The 11,807-nt window shown below is 43.4% G+C and overlaps 1 long non-coding RNA gene and 1 pseudogene across 4 annotated transcripts in view; one reads left to right on the top strand and one right to left on the bottom strand.

Moving 5' to 3' along the window:
* The window catches only part of LOC102554502 (uncharacterized), an 85,034-nt gene that overhangs the window by 11,292 nt on the left and 61,935 nt on the right, over window positions 1–11,807 (top strand). For 2 of the 4 annotated variants that reach the window (XR_015646922.1, XR_015646924.1), the window contains one exon: window positions 3,004–3,143. The exons of the other annotated variants lie outside the window; for them this stretch is intronic. This is a non-coding gene — a long non-coding RNA (uncharacterized LOC102554502). The remainder of the gene's footprint in view (window positions 1–3,003; window positions 3,144–11,807) is intronic. 4 annotated transcript variants of the gene reach the window in all.
* On the bottom strand, window positions 8,705–10,093 carry LOC147998154 (annexin A7 pseudogene; annotated as a pseudogene).

Genomic DNA, 11,807 nt, shown 5'->3' with positions numbered 1-11,807 from the left:
ATTGGAAATGGGGCAGTCAGATTGTTGTACGTTCCAGGCATAAAACTTATTCTCAGCATCACCTGATTTTAAACAGTGAGTTGAAGATCAGCCTGGGTTACGTGATATTCTGTCTTAAAGAAAGGGATGAAAGGGGAAAAGAAAAAAGAAGCACAATATACCATAGAAACACAATAGGGAAATTCTCAGAATTACACACCAAGAGGAAACGAGGTCCTTTTGTAACAGTTAAATTTCCCAGCATTGTGTCCATGGGTCATTTATTTGGGATCATATATGACTAGGCCTTATTAGGTAGATTTAAATACCATTTGCCTTTCTTAATTATGGCCAGTTGGGCTGAGGCACCAAGGGTCTATTAGAGTTCGGCTTTATAGACGACGTGACAAGTCAGGGGCAGGAGAGAGGGCTCCGAGTTAAGAGCCTTCATACTCATCTTGCAGAGGACCTGAATCTGGTTGCCAGCATCTTAATCTTTAGTTTACTCGTATGAGAGCGCTTGGCCTACATATGCGTATGTATATACTGTGTTCAATACCTGTCTGGTGCCCTCAAAAGCAGAAGTCCCTGGATGCCTTAGAACTGGAGCTACAGACGGTTGTGAGTCCCTATATGAGTAGTGGGTCCTTTGTAAGAACAATAAATGCACTTAACTTGTCATCTCTTATTCCCCCCTAAATAAAATAAATCTTAAAAAAAAAAAAAAAAGCACACACGAGTCACTAATCCAGGCTTCAAGCAGTCAAGGGTTGATTACTGGGCGGCAGATTCTGCTTTTTTATTATTCTTTTTAGTCTCTTGTCTCTAAAAGAGTGGCTCCCCTGAGTTGCCTGGTCCTTTTAGAAGGGCCGCTGATATCCTCTGGACTCTAGCTGAGCATGAAGAGTGGCTGTCTTTGCAGCCCTTTTATCTTTTCTGGTTTTGGCCCTTAAGGCTTGGCTGTGGGACGCTGAGAGCAATCCCAGTATCCTTTTTTTTTTTTAAAGATTTATTTATTTAATGTATATGAGTACACTGTCGCTGTCTTCAGACACACCAGAAGAGGGCATCAGATCTCATTACAGATGGTTGTGAGCCACCATGTGGCTGCTGGGATTTGAACTCAGGACCTCTGGAAGAACAGTCAGTGCTCTTAACCGCTGAGCCATCTCTCCAGTCCCAATTCCACTATTCTTGAAGTGAGAGAATTGGGGCTAACTTTGTCATTTCTTTGTGTCAGGGATACTTTGACCTAGAAAGACCCATTTTCTATACCATAGCTCTCATTAGAAAACACTTATTTTGGGGTTGGGGATTTAGCTCAGTGGTAGAGCGCTTGCCTAGTAAGCGCAAGGCCCTGGGTTCGGTTCTCAGCTCCGGAAAAAAGAAAAAAAAAAGAAAAAGAAAAGAAAAAAAAAGAAAACACTTATTTTAGTACAAAAAAATGTATTCTTTTTTTTTTTCTTTTTTTTGGAGCTGGGGACCGAACCCAGGGCCTTGCGCTTGCTAGGCAAGCGCTCTACCACTGAGCTAAACCCCCAACCCCCCCAAAAATGTATTCTTTTGAGCAGAATTTATAGGTGGACATAATTTTAGATTGATTAGTGGCTCATCCTAACAGGGAGCGAGAAAGGAGATAGATGGGAGGAGCCTTCTCGAAGGTGAGTTTTGGACATTTGACAAATCTTAGCTGTATGTTATTTTGTTGTGTTTCTGGGCACTGAACCGGTAATGCAGGACTCTGGCAGAGACGAAGCTATGCTCCAGACATTGTGTCTTTTAGTCTGATGATCAGGCTGTTGAAACAATGGGCCCCCTAAAATGATGATCTCCCCCAGAAATCTCATTTAGAAGGACACCAAACATAAGGGGACCTTGTCTCCTGTCTCCCAGAGAGATTTGCCATAGTTCTAACAAGTGATCAGGATAATGCTCGCTGGGTGGGACACAGCCTTGACCCAGACTGCTTTAGATGTACACAGCCATGGCCTTCATTTAAACATTCAGGACTCCAAAGACAGAGCTGAGGAATTTGTTAGATGACTTTGACCCTCTTCCCAGTGTGGTCACATTGAATAAATCTCCCTTTTTTGCTTTCCACTTTGGGGGGGGGGGGCGGGATTGCTGTTGAAATAAGGTCTACGTGTAAGTCCAGGTTGGCCTGGAATTTGGTATGTAGATCAGGCTGGCCTTGAACTCACAGAGATCCTCCTGCCCCTGTCTCCCAAGTGTTGACACCATCCCTGGCCTATGTTCAACTTTTTTTTCCTGAGATGATGTTTTTCAGTGTAACCAGCCCTGACTGTCTTGGACTTGCTTTGTAGACCAGGCTGACCTTGGACTCAGAGAACCACCTGTCCCTGGAATGCATACACCACTATCCTGCTTGTTTTCAACTTCTTTAAATTTATTCATTTATTTTAATCCATATGAGTACTCTGTCCCTGTCTTCAGACACACCAGAAGAAGGCATCGGATCCCATTAGAGATGGTTGTGAGTCACCATGTGGTTGCTGGGAATTGAACTCAGGACCTGTGGAAGAGCAGTCAGTGCTCTTAACCACTGAGCCATCTCTCCAGCCCTTTGCTTTCAACTTTTAATTTGGCTCTTTGAATTGGTTTTTGAAGATGAGTGGCTGGATCCGACTTGGGGCACAGATTGTGAAACCCAAGTTTGGTAACAAAATGGCATTCGTGGATGAAGACACATTTTGGGGGTGTCTACTAATATTGTCATGACCCCAGGGAGAGAAGAAAGGAAAAATGGAAGTTTCCAGATGTACTGAAGTCCTTTACTCCAAGGACATTTTTCTCCTTCTACCTCGGCAACATCAGCTGCTTCCTACCCCTACCCAGTGAAGCAGGCAAATGAGTTTGGACTTAGTCTTAGATTCTCCCCCAAATCTGACTCTTGGAAAGTCTCTCCTTGGAAAGCTCTTCCTGTTTGCCTTTGGGATCCTTGGAGAAGTTTGGAGTTCTTTTCATTCATTCTGTGCTGCCATTTGGTGACTGACTTTGTTTTAGATGCTCTTCTGTTGAAGACCGTTGGGTTATTGTTATAACACAGAGAATGGTGGCAGAACAGAGAGCTCTCAAATGCAATGGAGACCTGAGCAGAATTCAAAGTCAAGGCACAAATTCCTGTGACCGGAATCTTCTCAGAGGTACATTATGTTTCCTCTCTGTCAACTGGAGGAGAGAAGGGGGCTTGACTTTTTAGAGTTATGAGTGTCTTAAAGAGAGAGGCCCAAAAAGTTGAACTATCTGGGGGCATTTGTCAGGTAACAGGAAAGATTGGGGTGATCTTGAGCCACTGGGGTTCAGTGGAACCATTGGGAATGGATAGATATGAATATCATGGCTTATATAACCATGAAAATATTATCTGTACTACTTTGGTAGCCTAGAGAGAATCAAAACTGACTGGTTTTTTTATAAACAATTCCTAAGACAGCGATGGGGTGGAGGGACAACAATCTCTGCCCCTGGAGCTTCTGAAGAAAACCCTGGCCACTTCGGTTTTGCTTTTTTGTTTTAAACTCACTGTGCCTGGATAATCATGGTTGGCGTGCCTTCCAAAAGTTTGAATATTTGTTCATGTGAATGTGTTTAGGGTCATTTTATACGTCATAAAAGCAACTGATTCTGGCTCTATTTCTTAAAGCTAAACTCCAAGGATTCAGAAAACACAAAGAAGGTCTGGAGAAATGGCTCAGTGGTTAAGAGCACTGGCTGCTCTTCCAGAGGACCTGGGTTCAATTCCCAGCACCCACATTGCAGCTCACAACTGTCTATAATGCCTGTTCCAGGGGATCTGACACACAGACATACATACAGGCAAAACACCAGTGTATATAAATAAATCTTTTAAAAAAACATAAAGAAAAGGGAGTTCATTTCTAGACTTTACCTGGGCAATCATAATAAAATATTATTGTTTTGGTTTGGGCTTGGATTTGAGACAGAGCTGACTTAGAACTTGCTATGTAGACCAGATTAGCCTTGAAATTACAAAGATCCACCCATTTTGGCCTCTGAAGTACTGGCATCAAAGATGTGTGCCACTACATCTGGCAGAAACATTAATTTTTTAAAAAATTAATTTATTTAATTTATATGAGTACACTGCTGCTGTCTTCAGACACACAAGAAGAGGACATCAGATTCCATTACAAGTGATTGTGAGCCACCATGTGGTTGCTGGGAATTGAACTCAGGACCTCTGGAAGAGCAGTCAGTGCTCTTAACCTCTGAGCCATCTCTCCAGCCCCAGAAACATTAATTTTAAGCTTTCATTATAAAATGATTTGGGCCTGGTGCTTTCAATTATTAATTATGAGGTTGAGAAAAAATCTGATTATGACATTTATGAAAGAGAGCTAAACATACTTTTATTGGATATTGAACATATCTGAAGAGCGTTTACTAGAGAAACTTAAAAGTGTACAGTGAAAAGATCGATTTCAGGGTTGACCTGTACCCAGAGATGCTTTGCCTCCATTTGTTTCAAATGTATTGACAATGTCTAGGGGGCTAACTTTCACTTTGAAAGAATTACTAAGAGATAATAAACTAATAAACGTGTTGTAAATAATGTGCTTTAGTATGTAAATGTGTTGTTAAGTGTTCTGTATCCCTGGTTCTTTTTTTTTTTTTTTTGGTTCTTTTTTTCGGAGCTGGGGACCGAACCCAGGGCCTTGCGCTTCCTAGGTAAGCGCTCTACCACTGAGCTAAATCCCCAGCCCGTATCCCTGGTTCTTAATCTCTCTGGTGGGGGGATATGACGACAAGGCTCAGAAGAAACTCTGAGGACCAATTAGTTTGAAAAAAAAAAGAAAGGTGGAGTGTTCCAAAGCAGGGTTCTTATTGGTCCCTGCAGGAGATGGGCTTATTGAATCCTGGCTTGGGAAAATGAAGTAGAAACCATATGCAGCCCCTTTTGATAATCTCATGGGTTTTTATGGCAAGAATAGATGGGGAACGCTCCATGTTTCGATGAGTTCTTCTTTCTCCAATGACAGCTCCTCCAAGGATGGTCTTACTACAAAACAAGAAAGGCTCTCCTCAGTTAATGCAGCCACCAAGCAGAGTGCTCCCCTCATTAAGGTTACAGGAAGGTGTGTTTAGAAAAATCAGCAAATGGGAGACCATCTGTGGTTCTTACCATCTTCCTTTGTAGCATTTCTGAGGGGGAGAGAGCCCTACAGGTGAGCAAAGGTGAACATGGTCTAACAGCCTAGTTTAAATTGATCGCAAGCTTTCTGGTAAAATCCAGTTTCTGCAAAAGCTTTTTCTGTGCGTCATACCGTCTACTTCTAATCGCTCTTCCCTCAGAACTAACCTTGCAATATTTTAATTAAGTACTGCTTTAAAAACTGATTTAGAACCAGTTAATTGGTTTTAAAATGTGGACCGTGTCTGCCATCTTGAGCACACATTGAGATGTGTGTGTGATTTTGGAGACCACAGTCAAGCTATGTTGAAAGTTATCATTTTTCCAAACTCTGAAATTTCATCTAATTCTTGCTAGGAGAGCACCTCCTTTACCATTAGTTATTTAGCCCTTAGATGATAGCGGATAGATGAATGTGGTTGCTTTGCAAAGACTCTGTGATTTGTGTGGTGTTTATCTATTGGAGACAATAAATACATCCTGTACACGGCTGCTGCCACCTTCTGAAAGGATTTGTTTTGTTCTATGTAGTAAACATAAAACAAGATTTTATTTTTTGTTAAGAAACATTTTTCTTTATATTTTTAATTAATTAATTAATTAATTTTATACTCCAGATTTTATTCCCCTCCCTGTCCACCCCCCACAGGGTTCCACATCCCATACCTCTGCTCCAATCCCACCCCCCACCCCCCCCACCCCCCCCACCCCCCCCACCCCCCCCCCCCCGTCTCCACAAGGATGTCCCCATTAAAAAACATTTTTTTTTGGTTCTTTTTTTTCGGAGCTGGGGACCGAACCCAGGGCCTTGCGCTTCCTAGGCAAGCGCTCTACCACTGAGCTAAATCCCCAACCCCTAAAAAACATTTTTAAAAAATATTTTCTGCGGTTTGTGTTTCAAATCTATGGTTGCTTGGGAAACTGTCTTTTTTTTTTTTTTTTTGGTTTTTTTTTTCGGAGCTGGGGACCGAACCCAGGGCCTTGCGCTTCCTAGGTAAGCGCTCTACCACTGAGCTAAATCCCCAGCCCTGGGAAACTGTCTTAAAGTACAGCTTCATTTAAGAATCCGTTTGTGTTATGGTCTTCGAATGATGGCTTTGAAGTCAACTGTTTTGAGTTGAGCCTTATGGATCTGACTGGACACATGTAGAGATGTGTATCTAAACTGTATATATTATGCACAATGACCAGCAATTGCTATTGTTCAGCACAAAGAGGGACTTTGGCCAGCCAGGGCCAGCCTGAGCAATGGGTCCAGCAGCCCAGAACATGCCGTGCTTCCCTTTGACCCTGTGTCAGGCTGAATAGCTAACTGCACAGGAGACAAAAAGATGCACTTGTATGAGAAAGGGAGCCAACTCCTGGAGATCATGGATTATGGAGTCCTAGCAAGGAGAGTCCTCCCAGAGCTGGAGAGATGGCTCAGTGGTTAAGAGCACTGACTGCTCTTCCAGAGGTCCTGAGTTCAGTTCCCAGCAACCACATGGTGACCACAACTATCTGTAGTGAGATCTGATGCCCTCTTCTGGTGTGTCTGAAGACAGCTACAGTGTACTCACATACATGAAATAAATAAATAAATCTTTTAAAAAGAGAGAGAGTCCTCCCATTCACACAGCTAGAGGGAACTCTGTCCCCCTTTAAATGAGCAACTAATACAAACCAATGGCATTTTTCACGCGGTATTGAACCTTGGATAATTTTTTACTTTAGTTCCTCTAGTAATTGGCTTCTGAAATCAGTTGCACTTTGCTTAAGATGGGTTAGAATGCCCTCTGGATAATGTTCTAGCATCTTAAAAATTCTCCCCCACCCAACTCTATGTAAAATGATTTGTCTTACAGACTTGAAAAATGGCATTCAAAAATCTACATTCTTGTTTATCCTACTAAACCAACAGTTTTAAATATCACTTTAGAAGAGGTGATCACGGCCCATTCCTTTAATCCTAGCGCTCAGGAGGCAGAGGCAGGTGCATGTCTTGAGTTCAAGGCCAGCCTGGTCTACAGAGCAAATTCAAGAATAGCCAAGGAGACACAGAGAATCCTTGTCTCAAAACTAAACCAAACCAAAACAACATCAAAGGAATAACTTCTATATAGTTCTTTTGTGCTACAATGCTAACTGTTGCTGGTTCTGCACATAAATGCCTCTCTAGGCCAGCCCTCTAAAACTTGACAGGTATTAGGGATTTATAAATTTGTTTATGGTTTGATTGCTTAAATTTCAAAGTAGCTTTACTACTGTTTTAGGTTAGTTAGTTAGTTAGTTAGTTAGTTAGTTAGTTAGTTAGTTTGTTTGTTTTTGATGCCTGCCTGGTGCCCTTGGAAATCCGAAGGACTGGATGCCCAGGCGGTGACTGGAACTACCTATGGGTGTGATCGGCATGTAGGTGCTAGAAACCGAACCTGGGTCCTCTAATGATTGACTCCTGAAGCCAAGTGCACTTGGCTTAAAGTGGATGCGAATGTCCAGCCAGTGCTTTTAAGCCCCGAGCCAGCTCTCCAGTGCCTGCTGGCGTTTTTTGTACAGCATTATAGTTACCTGTTGCATAATGCTGCTCACTGGGCTTTGTCAAGCGTTAGAAGTGAACTGTCTGTTAACGTTCTACAGAAGCACAGCTTTTGACAAGCGAACCGGAACAGCATTTTTGAGACACTAGGACATTACCCACAGGACAAGTGAATGGACGTCAGACATATCTGACCTAAGATCCGAGCCTTCCATGTACCTCAGCTGTTTAAGCCAGGCCTGAAAGGCTCCTTGACATCTGTCATTGACCCTCCCAAGGTGGATCAAATCAGACCAACCAGAGGGAATCTGCCTGGCATCATGGGACTATGGAGAGCTAACCACCAGATGGTCAATTAGCCATGTCTTTAGACAATATTTGTTCAGAGATGGGGGTGGGGAGATGGTCAGACTGAAAATCAAGTCACAGGAGGCCTGGTAGCTAGGAAGCTGACACAAGAGGATCCCAAGTTTGAGGCCAACATAGGCCTCATGTCTCAAACCAGGGAGATGGAGTTGTTTGTGCCACCCCTCCCAAAAGTAACTAAGAGCTATGGAAAATGATTCTTAGGTGTGGTAACCCACACTATATTGTAGCCTCCATCCCTTGGCTCAATGTATTCAGCCTTTTGTTTCAGACATAGACATGTGCCAGCTCGAACTTGTGCTGTTAAAATAGAACATGGAACTTGGGACCAGTCTGGCAGAAATGAAGATATTCTAAGGAGACACTCGTATTGGGGTGTTTGTCCCTCCTCCCAGTGTGGTCTGATTGACTAAATCACTTTTTTCCCCTAGAGATTGCTGTGACTTTTATTTAATTTGAAATCTGGATTAAAATAAAAGCAGTGGATGTGAAGCTTTACAAATATTACATTACTATGTCATTGATATGGCTTTTACACTGATTGGATAGAGAAAGAAAAAAAACTAACATTAGAATTAATGCAGTAACAACATGTGCAAACACAGCACACGCCCTGACAGGCCTCAGTGGAAAACCACTCTGGTCAGTTGCTGTCTGACGTGGCTGCATGCAGGTCTCATTGCTCGGAAGGAGCTTCATTCCTTAAAGGGAAAAAAAAATCCCTCTCACTGGCCAACAATGGCCAGGAGCAGCTTCCTGTAATCTCCACTCGTGTCACTTGTGATCATTGTGCTTAGGGTCTTCTGATACATCTGAGTGAACATCTGTTTTCTCTGAATAAGGTCAATGTCCCTTCGAGTGACCACAATCCTGACCAGGGTGGAGTCATCCATTCCAGCGCCTTTCGTGGAGTAGTAGAGTCGCTCAGTGAAGAAGGCAGGGTGGTTGAGGGCACACACAAGATGGTCTTCAAACCACTTTCAACATATCCAGAAAATTCTCGGCTTCCACTGCTGAGCAAATCTCCATTAGCCAGCTTGGAATTAGCCTTCAGGTGGCTTTCATCTGAGGGTGAGGATCGTGTTGAAACAGGATCCATCTGTCCCTAGCCTCCCCTCCGAAGCCTGACAGAGACGCTGAGCAGCTTCTGAGCTATCTGTGGTTTACATTCTACCTCTCCTAAATATCCCGAGGTATCCGACCTAGTGTCCTTCTCAAGCTCTCGTCCAGATTCTAATTGATAACATCTAACAATGTCTCGGATTTCTTGATTTGTTCTTGTGCACAAAATCTCTTTCAATACACATTCTTGAGTTCCTGCTCCCTGCATTGCCTTCCGTAAACTCCAGGCATCGTAGTATATAGAAGGCATGAACAAGGCTGGGATTAATTCTTCCATATTTCCACTCAACTCTGACTCGAGATCTTGAATTAAATCCTTGTCATACATGGTCTTAAAAGCTGCTTTAATTTGTTGCCTCTGGTCAATGTTAGACACATGTTAGACACAACATGCACAATTGCTTGCTTGCTCGTCTGTCCCAAACCCCTTCATTGCTTTGCAGAGAATTTTGGCATCTCTCATAGCATCAAAGTTGGAGGCTGGGCGGATTGTTCCTTCGGTGCCCTGGGTCATTGCAGCGGGCTGGCCAGGGTAGGGAGCTTGTCCTCCAGGATACTGAGACAGCATCTGTCCTCCAGGAAAGCTATCTGGGACTGGAACCTGTGCTGGTCCACCACCATAAGACATGCAGGTGGCTGTGGATTGCCAGAAAAGCCTGCTCCACCAGGTGGGGCCCCAAAGCCTTGGCCTCCAGGATAGGCTGGAGCATCCCCTGGATCTAAGGTTCCAGGATAGCCTCCAGGGGCTAGATAACCTCCAGGTGTGGGGTAGCCTCCAGCTACTGGATAGCCACAACTTGGTGCTGGTGGGTAAGCACCTCCTCCCATTGGTGGAAAGCCACTAGGGTATGGATACTGACCCTCAGTGAGGAAAGATAACTCCTGACCTGCAGGAGGATATCCAGGGAAAGGTGGGTAGCCTGGGTATGACATTCTGAACAAGAAAGTAGCATCACACCCCAGCCCACTTTTCTGCCACGCTTTCCACTTTTAATTTGCCTCTTATTGAGGACAGATGGCCAGACCTGAGTTGGGGCACATGTTGTGACCCCCCCCCAAGTTCGGCCTTGCACAAGCCAGGCACAAGCGATCTACCAACTGAGCTGTCTATACCCCCAGCCCAAAGCTTCTTACACTTTATTTATTCCTTTTCTCCTCCTTTTTCTCTCTCTCTCTCTTTTTTTTTTCGGAGCTGGGGACCGAACCCAGGGCCTTGCGCTTGCTAGGCAAGTGCTCTACCACTGAGCTAAATCCCCAACCCCTCCTTTTTCTCTTTTGAGACAGAGTCATACACTACAGTGCACTCCAAGCTGGCCTGAAACTCACCGTATAGTCCAAGCTGGCCCCCAGCTCCTGGTGATCCTCTTGTGTCAGCCTTGGGGGTACATGCGCTAGAGTAATAGATGTCAACTACCACATCTTGCTGTGGGCCAGATTTTAAGGATGAGAAGTATACAAATGGCACAAAGAAAACCATATGACTGGGGCATGATGATATACTGGAGGTAGAGGCAGAAGAGCCAGAAATTCAAGGCCAGCTTTTGCTATGTGGTGAATTTTAGTCAAGCATGATCTATATAGCAAGTTCTAGATCAGCCAGTACTATGTAACACGACCCTGTCTCATAAAACAAAACAAGGAGCTGGAGAGATGGCTTAGCTGAGGGATCTGGCTTCCAAGATACCTGTACTCATATACACAATGCTCGTACACAGGTACATACATATCTCTCTCTCTCTCTCTCTCTCTCTCTCTCTCTCTCTCTCTCTCTCTCTCTGTGTGTGTGTGTGTGTGTGTGTGTGTGTGTGTGTGTATCTCCGAAATGCCAGGTGATTTAGTAATTATGTTTAAGATTTTGACAATGCATTATGTATAAAGGAGAATATTATGAACTGCCTTATATGTATTAAACCTACATAACTTTTAACACATGAACTTTTGCCTACCACTTGGAAAAACTTAGACACATAATTTAGCTTCAAGATGTGTGTGTTTGTGTGTGTGTGTGTGTGGCAACAGATATATAGAATTTCAAATATACCAGAGTACCCTAAGATAATAGTTGCTTCTTTAACTACAGTTGTAAAGGAATTGCTCTCAAAACTTTAAAAAAAATTGTGTACTTAAATAAATGTTTTACTTTGGTTTTATGATTTATTTTTTAATTAACTTTTTGGAGACAGGGGCTGTCCTGGAGCTTACCGGACTGGCCTCAAAGTCACAGATTCTCCTACCTCTGCCTCTCAAGCCCTGGGATTAAAGGCACGTGCAACTGATTTTGGTTTTTAAAAAGATCCATTTTTTATTTGTGCATCTGTGTGTCTGTGTGTCTGTGTGTCTGTGTGTCTGCGTGTGTAGGCCAGAAGAAAGAACTAGATTCCCTTGAACTAGGATTACAGAGGCATCGTGAGCTGCCTGAAGTGGGATTTAAAGTGTGTACCACAACACCCCATAACCTAGACTTTCATAAGATTCCATTCCCTAGTCATCAAGAGCAGAGTGGTGCAGACATATTGGCCACCTATCATGCCAGCAGTAGAAGGATGGGAACACAATCCTTGGAACAAGATGGCTGGCTAGACTAGTCTGAATGGACAGGCTCCAGGTTCCCTGAGAAACTTCCTCAGTAAAGTGGAGAATGATTGGAGAAGACAT

This window comes from Rattus norvegicus, chromosome X (genome assembly GCF_021556685.1).
Source record: "Rattus norvegicus strain SHRSP/BbbUtx chromosome X, alternate assembly SHRSP_T2T, whole genome shotgun sequence".
Taxonomy (NCBI): Eukaryota; Metazoa; Chordata; class Mammalia; order Rodentia; family Muridae; genus Rattus; species Rattus norvegicus.
Note: the sequence above shows the minus strand (reverse complement) of the source record. Positions and strands in the feature narration are given on the sequence as shown.